General features: G+C 45.0%; 1 pseudogene; it reads left to right on the top strand.

Annotated features, from left to right (window-relative positions):
* Positions 1 to 20,278: 20,278 nt before the first annotated feature.
* On the top strand, positions 20,279 to 25,103 carry LOC123112520 (replication protein A 70 kDa DNA-binding subunit C-like; annotated as a pseudogene).
* Positions 25,104 to 26,925: the final 1,822 nt, after the last annotated feature.

The following is a 26,925-nucleotide window of genomic DNA, read 5'->3' on the forward strand; positions in this document are numbered from 1 at the left end:
ACAATTCTTCCTTAAGGAAACCATTAAGGAATGCCGTTTTGACGTCCATTTGCCAAATTTCATAATCATAAAATGCGGCAATTGCTAACATGATTCGGACGGACTTCAGCTTCGCTACCGGTGAGAAAGTCTCATCGTAGTCAACCCCTTGAACTTGTCGATAACCCTTAGCGACAAGCCGAGCTTTATAGATGGTCACATTACCATCCGCGTCTGTCTTCTTCTTAAAGATCCATTTATTTTCTATGGCTCGCCGTTCTACGGGCAAGTCAGTCAAAGTCCATACTTCGTTTTCATACATGGATCCTATCTCGGATTTCATGGCTTCTAGCCATTTGTCGGAATCCGGACCCGCCATCGCTTCTTCATAGTTCGAAGGTTCACCGTTGTCTAACAACATGATTTCCAAGACAGGGTTGCCGTACCACTCTGGTGCGGAACGTGTCCTCGTGGACCTTCGAATTTCAGTAGGAGCTTGATCAGAAGTATCTTGATCATTATCATTAACTTCCTCTCTAGTCGGTGCAGGCACCTCAGGAACATTTTCTTGAGTTGCGCCATTTTCCGGTTCAAGAGGTAATACTTCATCAAGCTCTACTTTCCTCCCACTTACTTCTTTCGAGAGAAACTCTTTCTCCAGAAAGGACCCATTCTTGGCAACAAAGATCTTGCCTTCGGATCTGAGGTAGAAGATATACCCAACAGTTTCTTTAGGGTATCCTATGAAGACGCATTTTTCCGATTTGGGTTCGAGCTTTTCAGGTTGAAGTTTCCTGACATAAGCATCGCATCCCCAAACTTTTAGAAATGACAGCTTAGGTTTCTTCCCAAACCATAATTCATACGGTGTCGTCTCAACGGATTTCGACGGGGCCCTATTTAAAGTGAATGCGGCAGTCTCTAAAGCATAGCCCCAAAAAGATAGTGGTAAATCGGCAAGAGACATCATAGATCGCACCATATCTAATAGAGTGCGATTACGACGTTCGGACACACCATTACGCTGAGGTGTTCCAGGCGGCGTGAGTTGTGAAACTATTCCACATTTTCTTAAGTGTGTACCAAACTCGTGACTCAAGTATTCTCCTCCACGATCTGATCGTAGAAACTTGATTTTCCTGTCACGTTGATTCTCAACTTCACTCTGAAATTCCTTGAACTTTTCAAAGGTCTCAGACTTGTGTTTCATTAAGTAGACATACCCATATCTACTCAAGTCATCAGTGAGGGTGAGAACATAACGATAGCCACCGCGAGCCTCAACACTCATTGGACCGCACACATCAGTATGTATGATTTCCAATAAGTTGGTTGCTCTCTCCATTGTTCCTGAGAATGGAGTCTTGGTCATTTTACCCATGAGGCATGGTTCGCACGTGTCAAATGATTCGTAATCAAGAGACTCTAAAAGTCCATCAGCATGGAGCTTCTTCATGCGTTTGACACCTATGTGACCGAGGCGGCAGTGCCACAAGTATGTGGGACTATCACTATCAATCTTACATCTTTTGGTACTTACACTATGAATATGTGTAGCATTACGCTCGAGATTCATAAAGAATAAACCATTCACCATCGGAGCATGACCATAAAACATATCTCTCATATAAATAGAACAACCATTATTCTCGGATTTAAATGAGTAGCCATCTCGAATTAAACGAGATCCTGATACAATGTTCATGCTCAAACTTGGCACAAAATAACAATTATTGAGGTTCAAAACTAATCCCGTAGGTAAATGTAGAGGTAGCGTGCCGACGGCGATCACATCGACCTTGGAACCATTCCCGACGCGCATCGTCACCTCGTCCTTCGCCAGTCTCCGTTTATTCCGCAGCTCCTGTTGTGTGTTACAAATATGAGCAACGGCACCGGTATCAAATACCCAGGAGTTACTACGATTACTGGTAAGGTACACATCAATTACATGTATATCAAATATACCTTTGGTTTTGCCGGCCTTCTTGTCCGCTAAGTATTTGGGGCAGTTCCGCTTCCAGTGACCACTTTCCTTGCAATAAAAACACTCAGTCTCGGGCTTGGGTCCATTCTTTGGCTTCTTCCCGGCAGCTTGCTTGCTGGGCGCGGCAACTACCTTGCCGTCCTTCTTGAAGTTCTTTTACCCTTGCCCTTCTTGAACTTAGTGGTTTTATTGACCATCAACACTTGATGTTCCTTTCTGACTTCTACCTCTGCTGATTTCAGCATAGCAAATACTTCAGGAATGGTCTTTTCCATCCCCTGCATATTGAAGTTCATCACAAAGCTCTTGTAGCTCGGTGGAAGCGACTGGAGGATTCTGTCAATGACCGCATCATCCGGGAGATTAACTCCCAGCTGAGTCAAGCGGTTATGCAACCCAGACATAGTGAGTATGTGCTCACTGACAGAACTGTTTTCCTCCATCTTACAGCTGAAGAATTTGTCGGAGACTTCATATCTCTCGACCCGGGCATGAGCTTGGAAAACCATTTTCAGCTCTTCGAACATCTCATATGCTCCATGTCTCTCAAAACGCTTTTGGAGCCCCGGCTCTAGGCTGTAAAGCATGCCGCACTGAACGAGGGAGTAGTCATCAGAACGTGCCTGCCAAGCGTTCATAACGTCTTGTTCTGCAGGGAGAACAGGTGCATCACCTAGCGGTGCTTGTAGGACATAATCTTTCTTGGCAGCTATGAGGATGATCCTCAGGTTCCGGACCCAGTCCGTATAGTTGCTGCCATCGTCTTTCAGCTTGGTTTTCTCTAGGAACGCGTTGAAGTTGAGGACTACGTTGGCCATTTGATCTACAAGACATATTGTAAAAATTTAGACTAAGTTCATGATAATTAAGTTCATCTAATCAAATTATAATGAACTCCCACTCAGATTTGACATCCCTTTGGTCATCTAAGTGTTACACGATCCGAGTCGACTAGGCCGTGTCCGATCATCACGTGAGACGGACTAGTCATCGTCGGTGAACATTCTCATGTAGATCGTATCTTCCATACGACTCGTGTTCGACCTTTCGGTCTCCGTGTTCCGAGGCCATGTCTGTACATGCTAGGCTCGTCAAGTTAACCCTAAGTGTTTTCGCTGTGTAAAACTGTCTTACACCCGTTGTATGTGAACGTAAGAATCTATCACACCCGATCATCACGTGGTGCTTCGAAACGACGAACTGTAGCAACGGTGCACAGTTAGGGGAGAACACTTCTTGAAATTTTGTAAGGGATCATCTTATTTACTACCGTCGTTCTAAGTAAACAAGATGCATAAAACATAATAAACATCACATGCAATTATATAAGTAGTGACATGATATGGCCAATATCATATAGCTCCTTTGATCTTCATCTTCGGGGCTCCATGATCATCTTGTCACCGGCATGACACCATGATCTCCATCATCATGATCTCCATCATCGTGTCTTCATGAAGTTGTCACGCCAACGACTACTTCTACTTCTATGACTAACGCGTTTAGTAATAAAGTAAAGTAGTTTACATGGCGTTCTTTAATGACACGCAGGTCATACAAAAAATAAAGACAACTCCTATGGCTCCTGCCGGTTGTCATACTCATCGACATGCAAGTCGTGATTCCTATTACAATAGCATGAACATCTCATACATGACATATAGATCATTCATCATTCATCACAACTTTGGCCATATCATATCACAAAGCACTTGCTGCAAAAACAAGTTAGACGTCCTCTAATTGTTGTTTGCAAGTTTTACGTGGCTGAAGTAGGGTTCTAGCAAGAACGTTTTCTTACCTACGTGAAACCACAACGTGATTTGTCAACTTCTATTTACCCTTCATAAGGACCCTTTTCATCGAATCCGCTTCAACTAAAGTAGGAGAGACAGACACCCGCCAGCCACCTTATGCAACTTGTGCATGTTAGTCGGTGGAACCGGTCTCACGTAAGCGTACGTGTAAGGTTGGTCCGGGCCGCTTCATCCCACAATACCGCTGAAGCAAGATAAGACTAGTAGCGGCAAGAAAGTTGACAAATCTACGCCCACAACCAATTGTGTTCTACTCGTGCAAGAAGAACTACGCATAGACCTAGCTCATGATGCCACTGTTGGGGAACGTTGCAGAAAATAAAAAATTTCCTACTCGTTTCACCAAGATCATCTAGGAGTTCATCTAGCAACGAGTGAATAGATGCATCTACATACCTTGTAGATCGCGAGCGGAAGCGTTCAAAGAACGGGGATGATGTAGTCGAACACGACGTGATTCGAATCACCGGAGATCCTAGCACCGAACGGACGGCACCTCCGCGTTCAACACACGTACGGAAACAGCCACGTCTCCTCCTTCTTGATCCAGCAAGGGAGGGAGGAGAGGTTGAGGGAGATGGCACCAGCAGCAGCACGACGGCGTGGTGTTGATGGAGCTGCAGTACTCCGGCAGAGCTTCGCTAAGCAATAAGGAGGTGGAGGAGGTGTTGGGGAGGGAGAAGGAGGCAACCAAAGGCCAAGGACTCAAGGTATGAAGTCCCTCCTCTCCCCCACTATATATAGGGGTGCCAAGGGGGGGTGGCCGGCCCTAGGAGATCCAATCTCCTAGGGGGTGCGGCGGCCAAGGGGGGTTTCCCTCCCCCCCAAGGCACCTAGGAGGTGCCTTACCCTCCTAGGACTCTTCCCCCTTGAACCCTAGGCGCATGGGCCTATGTGGGGCTGGTGCCCTTGGCCCAAGCAGGCCAAGGCGCACCCCCTACAGCCCATGTGGCCCCCGGGGATGGGTGGCCCCACCCGGTGGGCCCCCGGGACCCCTCCGGTGGTCCCGGTACAATACCGATAACCCCGAAACTTGTCCCGATGCCCGAAACAGGACTTCCCATATATAAATCTTTACCTCCGGACCATTCCGGAACTCCTCGTGACGTCCGGGATCTCATCCGGGACTCCGAACAACATTCGGGTTACTGCATATACATATCCCTACAACCCTAGCGTAACTGAACCTTAAGTGTGTAGACCCTACGGGTTCGGGAGACATGTAGACATGACCGAGATCGCTCTCCGGTCAATAACCAACAGCGGGATCTGGATACCCATGTTGGCTCCCACATGCTCCACGATGATCTCATCGGATGAACCACGATGTCGAGGATTTAATCAACCCCGTATGCAATTCCCTTTGTCAATCGATATGTTACTTGCCCGAGATTCGATCGTCGGTATCCCAATACCTCGTTCAATCTTGTTACCGGCAAGTCACTTTACTCGTACCGTAATGCATGATCCCGTGACCAAACACTTGGTCACTTTGAGCTCATTATGATGATGCATTACTGAGTGGGCCCAGTGATATCTCTCCGTCATACGGAGTGACAAATCCCAGTCTCGATCCATATAAAACAATAGATACTTTCGGAGATACCTGTAGTGCACCTTTATAGTCACCCAGTTACGTTGTGACGTTTGATACACCCAAAGCACTCCTACGGTATCCAGGAGTTATACGATCTCATGGTCGAAGGAAGAGATACTTTGACATTGCAAAACTCTAGCAAACGAACTATACGATCTTGTGCTATGTTTAGGATTGGGTCTTGTCCATCACATCATTATCCTAATGATGTGATCCCGTTATCAATGACATCCAATGTCCATAGCCAGGAAACCATGACTATCTATTGATCAACGAGCTAGTCAACTAGAGGCTTACTAGGGACATGTTGGTGTCTGTTATTCACACATGTATTATGATTTCCGGATAACACAATTATAGCATGAATAAAGACAATTATCATGAACAAAGAAATATAATAATAATGCTTTTATTATTGCCTCTAGGGCATATTTCCAAAAAAACATAGTGTCACTAGTATGCCTCTACTTGACTAGCTCGTTAATCAAACATGGTTAAGTTTCCTAACCATAGACATGAGTTGTCATTTGATTAACGGGATCACATCATTAGGAGAATGATGTGATTGACTTGACCCATTCCGTTAGCTTAGCACTTGATCGTTTAGTATGTTGCTATTGCTTTCTTCATGACTTATACATGTTCCTCTGACTATGAGATTATGCAACTCCCATTTACCGGAGGAACACTTTGTGTGCTACCAAACGTCACAACGTAACTGGGTGATTATAAAGGAGCTCTACAGGTGTCTCCGAAGGTACATGTTGGGTTGGCGTATTTCGAGATTAGAATTTGTCACTCCGATTGTCGGAGAGGTATCTCTGGGCCCTCTCGGTAATGCACATCACTATAAGCCTTGCAAGCAATGTAGCTAATGAGTTAGTTACGGAATGATGCATTACGTAACGAGTAAAGAGACTTGCCGGTAACGAGATTGAACTAGGTATTGGATACCAACGATCGAATCTTGAGCAAGTAACATACCAATGACAAAGGGAACAACGTATGTTGTTATGCGGTTTGACCGATAAAGATCTTCGTAGAATATGTAGGAGCCAATATGAGCATCCAGGTTCCGCTATTGGTTATTGACCGGAAACTGTTCCAGGTCATGTCTACATAGTTCTCGAACCATAGGGTCCGCACGCTTAACGTTATGATGATAGTTATATTATGAGTTTATAGCTTTTGATGTACCGAAGGTTGTTCGGACTCCTGGATATGATCACGGACATGACGAGGAGTCTCGAAATGGTAGAGACATAAATATTGATATATTGGAAGCCTATATTTGGATATCGGAATCGTTCCGGGTGAAATCGGGATTTTACCGGAGTACTGGGGGTTACCGGAACCCCCCCCCCCCCCGGGGGGGGGGTTAATGGGCCTACATGGGCCCTAAGGGAGAAGAGGAGGGCCAGGGCAGGCCGCGAGCCCCCTCCCCCCTTAGTCCGAATAGGACAGGGAAGGGGGGGGGGCGCCCCCCTTTCCTCTTTCCCCCTTCCCCCTTCCTTCTCCAATAAGGCAAGAGGGGGCAGTCCTACTGCCGGTGGGAGTAGGACTCCTCCAAGCGCCCCCCTAGGGGCCAGCCGCACCTCCCCCTCTCCCTTCTTTATATACGGGGGCAAGGGGGCACCCCATGACACACAAGTTGATCTTTGTGATCGTTCCTTAGCCGTGTGCGGTGCCCCCTCCTTCATATTCCACCTCGGTCATATCGTAGCGGTGCTTAGGCGAAGCCCTGCGTCGGTAGAACATCATCACCGTCACCACGCCGTCGTGCTGACGAAACTCTTTCCCGACACCCTGCTGGATCGGAGTCCGGGGATCGTCATCGAGCTGAATGTGTGCTAGAACTCGAAGGCGCCGTAGTTTCGGTGCTTGATTGGTCGGGCCGTGAAGACGTATGACTACATCAACCGAGTTGTTCTAACGCTTCCGCTTTCGGTCTACGAGGGTACATGGACAACACTCTCCATTCTCGTTGCTATGCATCATCATGATCTTGCGTGTGCGTACGATTTTTTTTGAAATTACTATGTTACCCAACATGCTGATACGTCTCTATCGTATCTGTGGGCACAATCCACTAGGGCGCGCGCCCCGGTGGGTTGTGCCCCCTCGGGGCACCTCCTTGGTGCTGCTCTGGCCCATTGGTAGTCTTCTGGTCCATAAAAAATCGACAAAAAGTTTCGCGGTGTTTGGACTCCTTTCGATATTGATTTTCTGTGATGTAAAAAACAGCAATTGGCACTGGGCACCGGGTCAATAGGTTAGTCCCAAAAAATTATATAAAGTAGTTATAAAATGATTATAAAACATCCAAGAATGATAATATAACAGCATGAATACTTCATAAATTATAGATACGTTAGAGACGTATCACGCGCCACCAACGACCGACCCTCGGGTCTGAAGTTTCCCCCAGAGTTCTCCCTCGCAGAGGAAGAGAGAGCATCCCGTCGATGCCTTCAGGAAGGTTACGTCGTCCACGGATGCCGCCGTCATAGGCTCCAGCCATGGCCAGAAACAGGTTTTCACCCGGCCCTCGAAATCCTCTGGTCGACAGCTAATCAGTCAGCCCACCTTCCCTCTCTGCACCTCCATCTCCATGCATCAACCACCCTAGCAGACAAATCTTGCATCCCCATCGCCGCAACAGGATGGGATGCCTCGTTGGTCGCTGCCTAGAGTCGCCACCACACCGGACCTTGACGCAGAGAGGCCGAGGGAGACCGCCCTAGCCATCCAAGCAGCGCGTCCAGCTGGGCACTCGCCCGATGCCAGAACCACGGCACCCTAAGCCCCTTGAGGAGTCGCGCGCCCAACACAGTCCGGCGCCCTCTGCGCTGCTGCCCCTTGCTGCCACCCAACCAGAGAAGATCATCGGCCTCGCCGGCCCACTCGACACAGCCGCATGCCCTTGCCACCCCTTACCACGGTAGCCACAAGCCGAGTGCCAGATCCATCGTGAGCACCTTCATCGCGCTCACCCAGCGACGCTCCAAGCTGACCCGCACCTCCGCCGCGCACCAGCCTCCCACGTTGGGCCCCCACGGCCGCTCGCCCATCACCGCACCAGATCTAGGCGAGAGGGCCCCGGATCCGCCGCCCTGCCGGAGAAGAGGACCTCCCGGCCACCGGCACCGTTCGCGGGACGAACCACGCGCTGGCTCTCGCATGAACCAGCCACTGGTGCGCCCGCGCCCTAGAGAATACGAAGCCCCGCCGCCGTCGCGGCCACACGGCCTTTGACCGGCGGCGCACCCTGGCGGCGGCGAGGGGGGGGACGGTGGGGAAGTGGTTGTCGGTGGCTGCTAGATTCGCCGCCCGTGTCGCCTGTGCGGAGCGAGGCGGGGGCCTGACGGTTCCATAGAGAGGACGTGTTTCACTCATTCAGAGTGAGAGAAACCTACGTACCGAGTTGTCCGAGTGCAATACTTATGACTTTATAGAATCGTTAGATATAAATATGCGACGTTTGCCCAGGCCCGGGAGAAGATGAACTTGACATATCTTTCCGGAGGGACTTATTAGAGCCTATTCTAGAAGCATGGAATGAACTGCTCACAAGCTTAAATCATATCCAATTGCCAAATGAGTCTGGATGTATTTCGATGGAATTCGCAGCAGACTATTTTTTTGTACATTCTTTATACACGACACTCGCCCATAGTGATGTCCCTATGGACAATTAAAATTATGAAAGCTCAGAATAACTCTGTGAGTGAAGATTTTCCGTTGGTTTCTATTTTGGGGAGTAGTCTAGAAAGAACCTTACACGCCAAAATTGACTGGGTAGTAAGCGTTGTGTCTTTTGCCACCATAACAAGTCAATTAAACACCTATTTTCTTAAGTCTAAGTTTGCCCGTGTGGTGTGATCTATTATTCAAGTACCTTCAAATTTATACCCATGTAGTATGCGCGGTATTCTTTGCAGCCGGTTGTGGGGACTTATGATCTTTTTTTACATATCCTTGTGGAGGCAGCCTTTGTCAAAATTTTCACTAACAACAATCCAAAATTGAGGGTGGGTAACTTATAAGGTGGATTCCTTTGTTAGATGACAAAGATTCTATAAACTATGGTGCTTGATTTGTCGAAATATAATTAAGCATATGAATCTTAATAAAATAATAGTGAGATAGAAGCCAAACCATATCAACGTAAGATTAAGACATTATTATGCCACCAAAGTTCCTCATATTTGTTGGTCATCTCAATAGACATTTCACAACAGGTTCCAAGTGAATTGTAGATTACCTTTGTTTTCTATTCTTACCGAGAACAAAGGAAATTATCCTCTTTTTTTCTCCTTTCTTTTGAACCAAATGGACAAATAGTCACACGAAAAAAAAATCTATTAGTACGTGTTTTCTCCAATTTTTCTACGAATCAAAGAGGCAATCATAGGACAAAAACATGTGAATAGATAAACATAGGGATAAGATATCTTTGCTTGTTCAATCCAACAGAAAACCGAAACACATAAATACATTCTAAAAATTGTTTTGTTGCACCACAGGAAAAGATCTAGCAACTGCATTTCAGGATTTATAGACACAAATGAAAATTTTCTACATGGAAAGTAGATGGTTTTTTATTCTACAAAACAAACAAGCATATATATGAACCTAGGAAATTCTCTTCCAGTCAAAAAGAGGAACTAAGTTTTTATCTTTCAATCAAAAAAGAGAAACTTCGTTTTTTTACCTTCGAGAACTCAAACTTCTACATCTTGTATTCATCCATTCAAACAGGTCTAGCGCAATTTGGTCCACACGGCAACTTGGGCTTATATACGGCAGAAGATTTCTGCCCAACAATGCATACAAGAGGAGATCATTGCGGGGGGCAACCAAACGGCTGCTGGAACCATCCGAGCTTTCAGATCATACTTTTCTTTTGAATTCAAGGGAAATGCATAACTAGATAGCTCATGGACAAACTCAATCAGCAAAACTGCGGTCATAGCAGTGACATTGATGATAAATTGATAAGGTAGAACACATTCAAACTGGCCTAAGGGTGAACTATCACAAATCTATGATCATTCCAATCAATGTGGGTGCTGACAAGCCAGCTGGTTTTTTTTCCTTTCACTTATCTTGGGCTGCCCCTTAGTACCCATAAGTTGAAAATTGAGGATTTTACAGCAATGATGCAAAGAATAGAAAGAAGAATCTCAGGATGCTCAATACTAGTCTCATACAATGGCAAACTGCAATTAATTGAATCAGTCTATACCTCCCTCCCAACATACTTCACGTGATGCTGATAAGGACATGACTACCTTGGATATGACCAAAAATATTGCATACATGCATATTTGTCAGGTGATTTCTAGTGCAAACTATTCAATAATCTATTTATGTTATCCAGAATAAAAATACTTCACACACTTTTGTGTTTTGTCTAATTGCAGGTGTATGATACATTTGTATAATCCACATATGAAGATAAGGAAGAAAGAGATGTTTATTTGTTGTTCAAAAAGTTCTCTCACGTCATTTTTGGCCCAAGAGAAGATAGAGTCCAAGTCTCTCATGTTCTGGACTCAGATTCGGACTGCACAGACATACCTGACTCAAAACATCAACAACTTTTTCATACAGACTCCGAATTGGGTGATTGTTTTTTTGTTGGAAAGTAGATTTCGTGCTCTTTCCACACCAATTGGATTCACCTTAAAATTCGTCCGGAGCATTGAGTTATGGACGAAACAATCTGACGCTGCAACAGAATCTGAGTCAAACTACAAGTCCAAAGGTGTTATGTCACCTCCACTTCGGCCCATGAGCCTTGTACGACTTAGGGTTGGTTTTAGGCTGCCTTGGGACGTTCTCCCACCTCCTTGGCCGCCACCCCTTGCTCCTATATAAGTAGATCCATCTAGTAGCTTTTTCCTTGGGTTTTGTTTAGATTAAAGTTCGCCATAGCTGCAACTTCGCGTACTTCGTTTGTGTTCAACGACCAGACAAAGGCGTCACAAACCCCCACCTTGATCAATAAAGCTTTTATCTTATATTCGTAATATCTAGATTGCAATCTCAGTTTCTTGCTTGTTCTTCGTTTGCTCGCAGGAAACAGACCCTCGTGGTCAGGTTGATCGTGCTCCGGCGTGGTCAATAACCTCTCAGAGTTGGTTTAGCGATTGCTAAGGCACGACGTCCTCGCACGTTCGTAGTTGAATCGTCAAAGTCGACTTCCACCAAAGCGAAATTCATCATCTCATCGAAAGATCGGGACACCCCGCCCTCTATCAAGTGGTATCAGTTTTCAGGTTGTTCGGTGAGAATTTCCAGTTTTTTCTATATTAGATTTATTTTCTTACCTATTGTCCAAGAAAAAGCCACAAAACAAAAGTTAGATCTATTCATCCTTTGTCCTAGCCAGACTGAGCCTTTGCACTTTTTTTTCATTGTTTGCATTATTGAATTATCGGTTGCATCACCGTGTCGAGTTGCTGGTCTTAGTGTCTAGTTCCTTTAGAGTTTCGAGTTTTGTTCACATTAGTCACGCCGCTGCTGCATCATTATCTCGTCCGCTGTCCACCATCCCATCCACCAATTTACACCACGTGCTACACATTGTTCATTGTCATAATCATAGTTGAGGTCACTCACATCTTCGCCTGATCCAATCTGCATCTTATCTAGTTTGTCTTGGAAAGAGGGAGAAAAAGAAGATAGAGAAAAAAAGAGAGAGAAAAAAGGGAAAAAAAAGAAAAAGAGAGAGAAGAAAAAGAAAAAAAAGCGTGAGAAAAAAAAGAGAAAAAAAATCGGATCTATCTAGAATCAATCTCGTACCTGAATTCGGATTGGAATCTGTTTTGCGCACTGTTCAGTAAAACAGGTGTATCTTCATCATACGAAGTCCGTTTTGGCTCCGTGAGTAGTCAAATTGAAGCTAGCGACGAGCCGCATCTAAATAGTTGCAAAAGCTAGTTTAATATTTGACACCTCAAAATCGCCTTCTAAATAGGTCTTTTTGCCCTCCAAAGTTTGTGAATACAGCTTGTTCCAATTTTTCAGGCCAGTTTTAGAATTATTTGACTCATCATATCAACTCGGAATTGAGTGATTCTTTTTGCATTGGAAAGCTTGAGTTAGTAGCATTGTTTGAAAGAATTTATCAAAAAATTGGCTCAAACTTTTCAATAGGAAAGTTGGAGAGAAAATTGTTGTATATCCTGCTTGGCAGTTGTTTTTCATCATTATCTTTATTGCCGTTGTGATCTTCACTTATATCTTGCTGTCCAAAGCTACTTAGTTTCCTTCATTGATGCTAGTTGTGCTACGCCGTGACCTCATTAGTGTTCTAGGCTCGCGTCTCTAGTCCGGTCTAGCTTAGAACCAGCACAGTACCGTCGTTGAGCGTTTATTCAACATTGCATCTTTGAATTGATTATTTCTAATCTTTTGCTACTATATATAGCCAACCCAGCTCCACATATTTCTACACCGTGTTTACGCACTTTCCCCTGGTAATCGCTTTACTCAATCTTCAGAGTTATTTGACACCGCTGGTTGCCGATCACCACCTGCTACGTGGTAAGAACTTGTAAGATATTGAGATTTGCTATACTGTGAGCGTTTTACCACCACTTCCAAGTAGTTCATAGGAACATTTTTTTTTGGATTCAGTTTCTTGTTTCTACTAATCATGACAGGATCCAGAGTCAATTCATGAGCTTTATCGATCGTGGGAGACGTGCCACCACCTTTGCAAATACCACAACCGTCACGAGAGGTGCACAAACATCCAAATGCACATGATCAGGTTAATGTTTCTATACCACCATTTAATGGTTGTTTTAGACCTGCTTTATATATTGAATGGGAGTTCGACATAAAAAATATATTTGCTTCCCATAATTTCGATGAACATAAAAAGGTTAAGATTGCGGTTGGTTCTTTCACTGGTTATGCTTTGGTTTGGTGGAGTGAATATTATCGGTTACACCCTGATTATATACATACTACTTGGGATGATTTGAAACTTTCCATGCGACATACTTTCGTCCCTGCTTATTATACTCGTGATATGATTAAGAAGTTGCAACACTTAAAACAAGGTAGTAACACTGTAACAAAATATTATGATGATTTACAAACTACCTTGTTGCATTCCTCTTTAGAAGAAAGTGAAGATGATTTTATGGATAGATTTTGGGGAGGATTAAACCGTGATATTCAAGAGATACTAATTCATGAAGAGTGTTATCCTATGGACCATTTGTTTCATCTTGCTTGCAAAGCTGAACAGGAAATAAAACGACGTATTGGCCACGAGGAGAACAAGCGCACGGTGCACATTCCAAGAGTTGATATGATTGTTCCTTCAACTACTGGGCATACTATGACAACCACATCCGTTGTTGTCAGGACTACATCACCTCCACCATGTGACACATCGCCCCCGAGAGTGGCTACATCATCTGAGTTGATCATAAGAGGTAATGACAAAGATACTGATCTTCCATCTCTACATGAGAATGATGAATGCCTTGTCAATTTGAATGCACCATTTGATGAGCTACCCACTACTTTGATCACACCACCTATTTTAGAGGACTACGTTGATAATTTGACTTTGCCATATGATCAAACAACTGAAATATCAACAATTTTGAGTGCACCCATTGAATTAACTATTGATGCAAACGAATCAATGTTTAATCATTTTGATATGACCTCTAATCTTGGTGATGATTTCGTGTTGAATGACTTATTGCATGTTTGCTTATTTAAGCATGTTGTAGCATGTAAATTTGATGCAAGTAAGGTTTATTTACCAATGTTGGGATGGTTTAATGATGAACATTGTCAATCTTTTGAAATGAATAAGAGCTTCATTTATATGTGCAAACTAAGTTGCAATATTTTCATGCCTTTTACTTCTTGTGATAATGTTTTGGCTTTAGATTTTATGAACTATACAAGTTTCTCGTCTATTCATGTGTCATATATGCAAAAATCAAGGGAAGTAAAAATGGATGACATATACATATACAACATGTACACCTTGTCTCTTTTGTTAGCCACATTTCAGATTAAGCAACGCCGAGGATGGCTTTATTTTCAAGGAGAGGATGATAAGGACATGACTACCTTGGATATGACCAAAAATATTGCATACATGCATATTTGTCAGGTGATTTCTAGTGCAAACTATTCAATAATCTATTTATGTTATCCAGAACAAAAATACTTCACACACTTTTGTGTTTTGTCTAATTGCAGGTGTATGATACATTTGTATAATCCACATATGAAGATAAGGAAGAAAGAGATGTTTATTTGTTGTTCAAAAAGTTCTCTCACGTCACTTTTGGCCCAAGAGAAGATAGAGTCCAAGTCTCTCACATTCTGGACTCAGATTCGGACTGCACAGACATACCTGACTCAAAACGTCAACAACTTTTTCATACGGACTCCGAATTGGGTGATTCTTTTTTTTGTTGGAAAGTAGATTTCGTGCTCTTTCCACACCAATTGATTCACCTTAAAATTCATCCGGAGCGTTGAGTTATGGACGAAACAATCTGACGCTGCAGCAGAATCCGAGTCAAACTACAAGTCCAAAGGTGTTATGTCACCTCCACTTGGGCCCATGAGCCTTGTACGACTTAGGGTTGGTTTTAGGCTGCCTTGGGACGTTCTCCCACCTCCTTGGCCGCCACCCCTTGCTCCTATATAAGTAGATCCATCTAGTAGCTTTTTCCTTGGGTTTTGTTTAGATTAAAGTTCGCCATAGCTGCAACTTTGCGTACTTCATTTGTGTTCAACGACCGGACAAAGGCGTCACATACCCCCACCTTGATCAATAAAGCTTTCATCTTATATTCGCAATATCCAGATTGCAATCTCAGTTTCTTGCTTGTTCTTCGTTTGCTCGCAGGAAACAGACCCTCGTGGTCAGGTTGGTCGTGCTCCGGCGTGGTCAATAACCTCTTGGAGTTGGTTTAGCGATTGCTAAGGCACGACGTCCTCGCACGTTCGTAGTCGGATCGTCAAAGTCGACTTCCACCAAAGCGAAATTCATCATCTCATCGAAAGACGGGACACCTTTGCCTCTATCAGATGCCTAGCATTACCAATGGGAATAGTAGAGCAAATCTACAAGTACCTCAGACACTGTCTTTGGAGAAAATTTGGGACTGCCGACACAAGTACTGCAATGATTGCTTAGGATATTGTCTGTAAACCAAAAACTCATGGAGGCTTAGGTGTCTTGTACTTGGTCAGTCACAATAAATCACTTTTGTTGAAAAATTTGCACAAGTTCTTCGACAGGGATAATCTGCCTTGGGTCAACATGATTTGGGAAACATACTATGCGGATTCACCACGCACTGGCAAGCTAGAAGGGTCTTCTGGTGGAATACTCTCTTAAAGCTAATACCAATATACAAAGAAGTTGCTGTCTAGTAGGATCGTTCGGGACCATCATGGCATGTTCCGTCCAGGGGCTTGTCATTTTTTTTCTCTAATATCATTGTTCCTGAGCATGTGGAATTGTTGGCTTGTAGGAGGGGAGTCCAACTAGCTATTGAACTTGGTACAGAAAAGATGTGCTTAGAGACAGACAACTTGGGAGTGGTACGCACTTTAGTCCCATTATCGTGACAGAAGATCGACGAACAAGGTGGCTCACAATCTTGCGAGGGAAGGCTGCGTGAATAAGATATAAAACTTGGTTTAATGTTCCTCCAGTTTGTATTCGTGATGCTATTTGCGACAATGTAACTGTAAGTTAAGTAATGAAAGCAGCGTTTGACCCTCAGAAAAAGAAAAGAAGAATAGTAAAAAAAAACTAGACTAAAAGATGATGTGTCGTCCCTATATAAAGGACTTGGCGTATGGGAGGGTACGCGCGCTCCTTTTTGGGCTGGCCCATGTGCCGCCCACTGTTTTTTAATTCATTTCTATTTTATTTCTCTTTTTTATCTAAAATGACTCAGGATTATATAAAATGTGCATTAAAAAAAAACATAAAATCATAAAATGTATATGAATTCAATAAAATGTTCAAAAAATCATAAAATGTTCCTGATTTTTCAAAAAAGCATATTCTTATGTATGCCCAAGATTTTTGAAAAACAAATCATGAAACTAAAAAATGTCTATGAATTTGAACCAAATGTTCATGAATTGTTAGAAAATGTTTGCAAATTTCAATAATTGTTTCAGAAATTCAAACTCATCTCTTAAAAAACGGGACATGCATTTAAAAAATGTTCAACAAAACAAAAGAATAATCAGGAATTTTAGAAATTGTTCCCAAATTTCAAAAAATATTCGCCAATTCATACAATGTTTATGAGTTTCAAAACAATTTTCACAATTTCGAAAAATATATGCTAGTTTTAATAAAATGTTCGTGAATTCTAAAAATGTTCACAATTGAAAGAAATATTCATGAATTTTAGAAAAAATGTTCATGAATTTGAAAAATGGTCGTATTTGCTATTGGGCCGGTCTATATAATCTTCTGCTAGTTTAGGTTTTAGGAGCTACTAGAAGCTTACTTCTAAATCTCAAAGAAAAAAACTAGAAGCTTAGTTTTTTTGCGGGGTGCTAATTAGAAGCTTAACTTCTGTTATTTTCTACGTTTTTCGGTTGGGTTTTTATACCAGTTTATTTGGTTCTTATATATTTATTATTATTATTTAAAAAACCTTTTTTGTTTTTCGTCCTTTTTGGAAAATTCCAAATTTTCTTTTTTGTGATCATTTTTCAAATATGGGAACATTTTCAAATTTTTGAACTCTTTAAAATTCATGTTCAATTGTCAAATGAGCAAACCTTTTCCATACTCGTGAAACTTTTTTCAAGTACGCCAACTTTTTTAAAACCGACAGACTTTTTTGAAACCTCTGAATATTTTCTCAAATTAGTGAACAATTTTCTGAACCCGCAATTTTTTTTCAAAATAGTGAATATTTTCATATGCTTGAACTTGAAATAAAGCATTGAGTCAAACTCTTCTTTGGTGTTAAGGTGGTAGCTGTGAATAGCTATGGACTATCTGGAAAATGTAGGATAATAGGACCTATTCTGGGACGTACATTGGATTACAGACATATGATCATTAGTCATCAACCAAGCTATTCTACTCCACTTAGATAGATAAAAAAATAAAGGAGAATACTTAATAGTATGGCGAAGCATTTATACATAACACCTATCTCGTGCATTTTTAAAAAGATGCTCTTTTTAATTAACTTCAAAATTGGTAAAAAAAATCATGACATTTTTTAAAACTCATAAATATTTTAAAAAATAAAACCCCCAATAACTTTTTTAGGAAAGTCAAACGATCGAAGGAATGGGGAGAAGACCGAGTGAGGGAGCGCGCACTATTGGCCACCACGGTGTCACCCCCGTACAAACGTATCGATCTCATATTCCTGTTGTTGTGCTCCGGCCTCCTGCCTCCTTCTCTCTAGCATCAAGCATCGCCGTGGCGGGAGGTCGGGTGTTACGGTCGTGAGTGGCGCCTCGCCTTCCAGGAATACAACTCTGGGTCGTGATGTGGAAAAATTTCCCCTCAAAGAGCAAGTTTGTCTTATATATTATGTTGCGCCATTGCCCTTAACCTTCCTTTCTCTTCTATAAAAAGGCTGAACGTCAAATGTAACTGATGCTTATATTCTAAATATGACAAGCAAGAAACCTACTATTGCCGTAAACAAAAACCCAAACATTAGTAACTAACAGAGCTTTCCTATTCTAACTATTTTCCTATAAACCATGATTGATATACCAATCAAAAAAGACTTCTGAAACTAAACTATTCTATTAATTTATGCCCGTGCTTCTTCTTCTGTTTTTGTACGCAGAAGGATGTCTAAGAGGAAGAAATCACCAAGGTTAAGGATGAGAAGGTGAAAAGTGAAGATAGAGAATAGATGCCATAAACAAGTGTATCAATTCAAGAGTTAAAGAATACTATTGGGAGTACGCCGACTGTGGGATGCCACCGCCGCCACAAGGAGCGTCACATCCACCAGCTATGATTCTTCGTCAAGGTTATGTCACGGCCTAGTGTCATCTGGCCCACAAGTCTCCACTAGCAGGGCCACCTTGGCCAGCCCCGGTTCATCCACGTGGCCATGCCGTCATCAGCCATCGCCTGGACCACTGACCGCCACCATGAGGTACGCCTCTCCTGGCTTTGGTTCGTCTAGGGGCCTTGTTTCTGCCGGTTGGCACTATGGTATGGTGTCCACTCCTGCAACAGCATCCAACTTCTCTATCGATGCTAAGATATGTGGTGTTGTGGCGTGCCTGTGGTGCCCAAGACCACATACCAACTCCTCCACGAGATAGAAATTGAGGATTCTTCTGCTGCTGTCAACGCCTGTCCGGACAGGACACGGCATTTGATGGCAAGAAGCAGATCCGTCGGGAGGAGACGATGACCCTTGTACTCGTGGTCAAGGCCCCAGCGTGTGTGTCGGAGCTAAATCCGACGAATCCCACAGTAGGGCGTATACAACTAGATCAGTTACGCATAAGGGGGTAGAACTCTCAACGAGTGCATTTCTTGTTTTGTAGTATATCAGTCCATTGAACCATGACTTTTACTCGCGCGGACCTAAACGGACGTGGCTGGATGAAATGCGTCGGTATGTTGGAGGAGAAGAACCACTGCATTGCATGCTGCCGGACCTTGTGAGCAACCAGACGACGTCCCCTGAGAATCAGAGGCCGAAATCACTATTCTGACCTTTTCAGCAATTTTTGTCACAAAGTGAACTCGACATGAAAGTATTTCACGATCTAACCCTTTTAGCAACGCCGCAGCCCGTGGCGTTTCTTCTCCATATAAAAACGCCGAGGTAGCTCGCGTTTCAGACCCACAGACGAACGCCAAGCTAGCTAGCGCTTCTGACCCACATGGAAACGCCAAGCACGTTGGCGTTGCCGCCCAGGCCGAAATGCCATGATTCTTGGCGTTTGTAGCATTCATGCTTTTGCGTCCACATTTACCAGGCATCTTCCGGGTGGCCGCAGCAGTCAAGTCAGTTCTCATTTATACCAGCCATGTGCATCGTCCAGTTTGGAGGACAAGCACAGCACAATGAGAGTGCTGCTGGAGAGATGACGAGTCATCAATGATGATGCAGGTACTCTGATTCTGGCCCAAGGCGGTTCACACGGTTCACACGAAAAGATGCAAACACCGTGGTAGGTGTTGTCAGGATCAGCATTATTACCGCAGTGTTGTCAGGATGCAGGTACTCTGATTACCGCAGTGTTTATCATGGTAGGTGCTACAGAGTGAGCAGTAAGATTACTTCACCTGGAGCCGGCGGGAGTTTATGCTACAAACGCCAATGATCGTGGCGTTTCGGCCTGGGCGGCAACGCCAATGCGCTTGGCGTTTCAATGTGGATCGGAAGCGCTAGCTAGCTTGGCGTTCGTATGTGGGTCTGAAACGCGAGCTACTTCGGCGTTTTTATATCGAGAAGAAACGCCACGTGCTGTGGCGTTACTAAAAGGGTCAGATTGTGAAATACTTTCATATTAAGTTCATTTTGTGATAAAGATTGTTAAAAAGGTCAGAATAGTGATTTCGTCCAGAATCAAACACGCCATAGTTCAGGTGAGACCCGCCCTGATGGATGACATGTGACATTCACAAATCATAAAGCATCTAATCTCTTCCCCCTGATTTCAGGTGGAGGGTGGGGGGATGCTTTGTGATTTGTGAATGCCACATGTCATCCATCAAGATGGGTCTCACCTCCTAATCCGTGAGACCTGGTCTCGTAGATTTTTTTTCCCAAAGCTATACACACGCGGCTGCTCCCACCCGCGGCACGACCCGCCTCGGAATTCGGGACACAACCGGCTTCCCTCGTAAGCCACCTCCAACTCCCAACCAATAACTGCGCCCAAGCCCGTCCCCATCCTCCCCGGTTCCAAACCCCTCCACAGCCTTGCTCTCTCACAATTCGCACCCGTGAACCCTCTCCCTCAACCTTCTTCCAGAAGCCAGGGTCTCGCTCTCTCTCGGGCTCCGCCGGACTCCGCCCCACCGCCGCGGCGACATGGGGGGAGGTGCTATGGAGGTGGACCTGACCCACGGCGCGGTGGCGGTGATGTCGCGGTTCCAGCGAGGCCTGCGGCCCGTGCTGCAGGTGGTGGGCGCCCCCGCCCGCCGAGGCGGCACGGACCGGTACCGCTTCCTGCTCTCCGACGGCGTGCACTCCCAGGAGGGGATCCTCGTCCCCTCCCTCGACAGCCTCGTCAGGACCGGCCGCCTCCGCGACGGCATACGCGTCCTCGACTACGTCTGCAACTCCGTCTGCAGCCGAAGGTGACGGCCAGTCGCTCCCCAGCCCACCCCCCGCGATATGCATTGATTGTCCTACGAGATGGATTAGGGTTTTGATGCGGTTTATGTGTGCTAGATGGGGGGAAATGCTAGGGTTCTGCACGGTTTTCCTGTGCTAATTTCCCCCACGCGGTGACTGCGCGAGCAGTATCCCGCGAGATCTATGGCTCTATTTTTGTGGCTGGTGCATGCACGCTTTCCGCGGGCCTGTAGTTGATTCCTTGCATTACATGCTAATAATGCGCATTTGCGAGTGTTGGTTTTGCTGTGATGTGTACATGACTGAACTTTTTAACATTTTAATAGTACTCCCTCCGTTCCAAATTAGTTGACTTGGATTTATCTAGATACAGATGTATCTAACACTAAAACATGTCTAGATATATTCGTATCTAGACAAATCTGAGACAACTAATTTGGAACGGAGGGAGTACTAAGTTGCAACGGAGTTATGTAGTCAACATATGGCGCCGATGTCCCTCAAAAAAAAACATATGGCGCCGATGGGTAGGTGTCCAGTCTAGCTGGTTCATTTGGTACAACTTGAATCAGATATCACAACCTTGCTCACCAGTTTGGAAGGAAATAGCTATCCGGTACTACCAAAACTAGAAGACTGACTTGTGTATTTGTGCTGTGGCCGTGAGATCTAGCATTGTCTATTTGTATGGAAACAAAGATTTATATATAGAGTTCAAATCAATTATTTTGATGTACATTAGAGCACACAAACCCTCCATTATCAGATATAAGATATATATTTTTGCTGCATGCAAGTCCACCTGACAGCACAAGTTTATTGGCTAGATAGGACTTCCGTTTTCCTGATCTTAGGCTTCTGCCTGAACATTTTACCTTTTATTTGTGTGGTTTAATGTCCGCGCCACCCTTCGTGGTTGTTTAGCTTTATACCATTTTGGAGAACTTTTTTCCAATATAAATGACACGCCTGCCTTTTGGTTCGAGAATGGCTCATGTGACAATGTGAATACTAGAATTTTCATCATAAATGTCTGTAGTACTAGTATCAAGTATATATATGCTGTTACAATATTACTCTAGTGTATTGACTATAAAAAGCGTTTTTTACTCCCTCCGTCCCATAATATAAGAGCGTTTTTTACACTGTACTCCCTCCGTCCCATAATATAAGAGCGTTCTTTACACTAGTGTAGTGTAAAGAACGCTCTTATATTATGGGACGGAGGGAGTAAAAAACGCTTTTTATAGGAGTGCGATAGGGATGGATAATGGTTTGGGTAGGATAATGGTTTGAAGCTCGGGGATATGTCACTCGGCTTCCACAATCTGGTGACAGGGCTCTTGCTGTTGTGGAAGAGAGGCTTTGGGCTTAGGAAACTTCTCTTTTTTTTTCATTTTTTTAGCAGAGTATAAGGGTCCCTTATCGGCAATCTCTACTTTCCAAAACTATCTTTCTTTTTGCTACTCCCTCTGTTCATAAATACAAGATGTTTTGGATATTTCAATATGGACTACATACGGACTGAAATGAGTGAACAAACAGACTAAAATATGTCTATATACATCCAAATCAGAAAAAAAAGTTAGAACATCTTATATTTGTGAACGGTGGGAGTATTAAACATTTCCTATTACAGTAACTTTCTCTTTAGTGTCTTCTAATCCTACTGGTTTCTTGCTAGGATGTACTCTATATTACATTGTTACTTTTAGCCCCATAATAGTAAATGGAGTCCATTCCTTGAAACTTCTCTTCTGGTAGAGCTACTTATATATGCCTTGTCCATTGACAGTTCTATAATATTTCTGACGTATATTGGGTTTTTGTTTCAGGGTCATCATTGTTATCCAACTTGAAGTGGTGCAAACTGAGTGCACACTGATCGGGAGTCCTACAAGTTATCAGCTCAATGCTGCTCAACCAAATATCAGATCCTGTTCTGGTGGCCTAGGCATCCATGGGTCAAGGACTGAGCAAGGTATTAATGACATGGCATTTTCTCCTGATCAAGATCTATTGCGCTCTTCTATTGCCGCAAGGGCAGAAAATGCTGTTAACAATCTGTCGTTCAGTGGACTTCACGGTTCAGTGCTAAAGCAAAACACAATAAATGCCAAGATGCAGCAGCTTTCACTGAACTCTCATCAAGGGAAAATGCCTGCACTTCGTCCCACTGGTTGGAGCTTTGGCCCTCGCCCTGCAGAGTTTTCGTGTGAGCAGCCACCTCCAGTATGTGTGAACAGAGGATCTGTTCCTAACAATGGCACTCCTTCTGTCATCCCTATCGCTGCCTTGAACCCATATCAAGGGTAGGGTCACTGCAAAGATTGATCACTTCCACGGGAGAGCCTTATCCTTTGATCTCCTTGATGCACAGGGTGGAGAAATTCGTGCAACATGCTTTGGTTTGATGGTTGCCCAGTTCTCTGACCAACTTGTTGTTGGAAATGTGTATTTCATATCTGGAGGATTGTTGAAACCAGCACAGAAGTTGTTTAACCATTTAAACAATGCGTATGAACTGATTTTGGATAGTTCAACATCTGTAGAAATCTGTTCCAGTGACGACAGCGGCATCCCTTGGCAGCAATACAATTTCCAGCAGATCAGTGAAATAGTAAATATGGACAGTGGAGTTATGGTTGATTTGCTTGGGGTTGTTACATCAGTTAGCCCTTCTGTTATAATAATGCGGAAGGATGGCGCAGAAACCCAGAAAAGAACCCTTCAACTGAAGGACATGTCTGGTTGCAGTGTGGAAATAACATTATGGGGAAATGTCTGTAATGCTGAAGGTCAGCAGCTGCACTTGATGTGCATTTCTGGCTCTAACCCTATACTTGCCTTGAAAGGTGGCCGCATCTGCGAATTCAACGGCAAAACTGTGGGAACAGTCAGCTCAAGCTTGTTAAAAATAAATCCAGACTTGCCTGATGCAGAAAAGCTGATGCAGTGGTACATAACTGAAGGGAAATTAGCGGTTTGCACTTCTTTATCTAAGGACATCTCAAGTGTGGGCAAGATGTATATGCGAAAAACAGTTGCGCAGATCAAGGACGAGAACTTGGGGCGATCAGATCAGCCAGATTGGGTCACTGTTGAAGCTACAATTTCACACATCGACACCGAGAAATTTTCTTATCCAGCTTGCACAAGGGAGGTTAATGGTAAGCGCTGCAACAGAAAGGTAACAAATAATGGTGATGGGATGTGGCATTGCCCCAAATGCCAGCAGAGCTCTCAAAATTGTGAGTATCGATACTTGTTTCAGTGTAAGATCCAGGACCACACTGGGACTACAAGAAGCTGGCCAGGAAATAATTGGCCTCTCAGCGGAAGAGCTTTTCATGATTAAAAATGTGGATCTAGATGACGCACGATTCGCAGAAATAATACATGGGGCCTGTTATCAGCGATATCTGTTGAAGCTGAAAGTCAAGGAAGAAACCTTTAGCGACGAGGCGCGTGTGAAAGTCAGCATCCTGAAGGCTGAAAGATTGGATCACACATCAAACAAGAGTCGTGTTTTTGATCTTGGAGCATTTGATGGCCTTTGGGCGGATGGCCGAGGATCAGCACCTGGTGTGAATGGTGTTGCTACTGCTGTGAAGGCTGGTTTCACCAACTCAGACGCCGGACGGCAAGCTAAGGTATCTGGCGGGATGCCTAATGCAGCACCATCAGCAGCACGATATGTATGCAGTACTTGTGGCTCCACTAGGCACAACGTGCAGAACTGCCCAGCAGCCATGGATATCCAGCCACCAGCAACAGGTTGCGGCTTCACGCCGAGTTCATATGGCTCTTCTGCATCCAATGCTCGCCCATGCAGCAAATGCAATCAGCCTGGGCACTGGTCTAGAGACTGTCCGGTGCAGGCCGCCTCCGCCTCGCACGGCTCTTCAGGTGGAAACGGCAACGGCAGCCTTGGTTTTTGCTTCAGATGTAATCAGCTTGGGCACTGTCCTAGTGACTGCCCAGCCCCCTACTCTTTTGTAGGTGGTAACAGCGGCGCTGGTGGTCTGAGATTCAAAAACAATCAGCCTGTGCGCCTCGCTGGACTGTCCGGCTCAGGCTAGTGCCCCTCGAGCGGCAGGCTTGTGGGAACGGTGCTGCGCCGCATCAGGAGGATGCCTATGTTGGCAATGTCTGAAGTATCCCGCCGATCATGTAGCATCTTGATTCGGCTTTAGTTGCCCTTTTTGTACAGTTTGTTGAACCTGCTCTGCTCCGTGTGTTTTGCTACCGTTGTTCACTTGCTACCTACGTATGGAACTTGTATTAGTAGTACTTTATAAGCTTTATTATGTAATCAGCGTATGTTTGGTATGTCGTTGCCTTTCTGGTATTTTGCGGTGCAATTTGCCTGTGAAGTTGTTATTATGCCTCTATGCAGTTGCAGATCTGAGCCCACCGTTTACAAGTAGGCTAGTCAGTTCGATGTTCCGATTATTAGGCCTCTCTGTAGCATTGCATATTTTTAGTTGGACTGGTTATTATTTGGAGAGTCACCGTGCCGACATCCTCCAGTGGAGGAACGAACACAGTGACGATGGTGACGAAAGAGTGCTAGAAGCGCAAATGTCTCCCGTAAAGAACGGCCGCCGCCAGTGTGGAGTGTGAATTGCAAGCCTGATCCATATGATCCAGCGGCATTGAGCGCCTGCTCCTGCAGCATGCCCAACGTCATTAGAATTTCCTGGCCAGCTTCTTTGATTCATGCCGCCGCCAGTGTGGAGCTCGATGGCGAAAAAGGCTACCACTACAGATCCGGCGCGCGGTTGGACCGTTGCGCTGTTGAGCATGTGTAGTCGGACTGATCAGATCCCCACTACGTATGCGGGTAGTGATCGGTCATTCCTTATTTCGCCTCGTTCAGGCTACAAATGAGACTGGTAGTGGGTGTCCTATCACATCCCACTTAATCCCAACATATTTTGATGGGTGATAGCCAACACTTCACACTTCATTAGAATTTATATGGGTTATCTGAAAATAAGTGGGATTCCACTCATGAAATGTGGCCACAGCATGAATCAAAGCGGCCTGACCATCACCAACGCTAAACAGAAGTCGCTTAGCTTAATCTAGCCAACCACCAACCTAATCACACCCTAATCTCCTGGGCATGCTATCCTGCGCAAATATGCATGTATGATTCATGTTGTCTGCACCAAGCAAGCTGACCACCAATCCTGCACTAAAACTTTGTCCGTCGTCGTCGTCGTCTGCGAACGTGACGACCTCTCGGTCCCGAGCTCCGGCGATTGTAGCTCATTGGCTATGCAGAAGCATGTGTTGGACGTCCTCTTCTTGTCGCCCTCGCCACCAAATCCACCTCCGCGCCCATTGGTTAGCACCCTCTCAAGTGTCAGCAACCTCGCTTTCTAATGGTTGTATGGCGCCGACAGAGGTGTCACGAGCAGAGAGACACGACGAACGGCAACAAGGCGAGACTTAAAAGCGAAGACGTTAAGGAAGCCGCCTAATGGTGGCGATGGTTTCATTGCTCACTGCGCACGCTCTCGCTCGGAAATGCCACGCGTCGGTGAGCATGTTCGTCCAGCAGGGGCTCGTTGGCACCAAGCTTTCCTTGGCTATAATGGCACAATGCCACCGGTGCCACCAGTAAGTTTGCATCTACATACCACTTATAGATTGCGTACGGAAGCGTTAGATGGAGCGGTGATGATGGAGTCGTACTCGCCGTGATTCAGATCACCGGAGATCCTAGCGCCGAACGGACGACACCTCCGCGTTCAACACACGTACGGTGCGTGTGACGTCTCCTCCTTCTTGATCCAGCAAGGGGGAAGGAGAGGTTGATGATGATGGCTCCAGCAGCAGCACAACGGCGTGGTGGTGGTGGAACAGCAGCACTCCAGCAGGGCTTCGCCAAGCACGTGACGGAGGAGGAAGAGGTGTAGCAGGGGGAGGGGGCGCCAGGACTTCAGGGTGCGGCTGCCCCTCTCCCCCTCCCTTTATGTAGGCCCCCAGGGGGGCGCCGGCCCTGGGAGATTCAATCTCCCAAGGGGGCGGCGGCCAAGGGGGGAGGAGTGCCCCCCAAGGCATGTGGTGCGCCCCCCCCCCCCACCCTAGGGTTTCAACCCTAGGCGCAGGGGGTGGGCCTAGGGGGCGCACCAGCCCACTATGGGCTGGCTTCCCTCCCACTTCAGCCCATGGGGCCCTCCGGGATGGGTGGCCCCACCC

The sequence above is a fragment of the Triticum aestivum genome, chromosome 1B (assembly GCF_018294505.1).
Source record: "Triticum aestivum cultivar Chinese Spring chromosome 1B, IWGSC CS RefSeq v2.1, whole genome shotgun sequence".
NCBI classification, from domain to species: Eukaryota; Viridiplantae; Streptophyta; class Magnoliopsida; order Poales; family Poaceae; genus Triticum; species Triticum aestivum.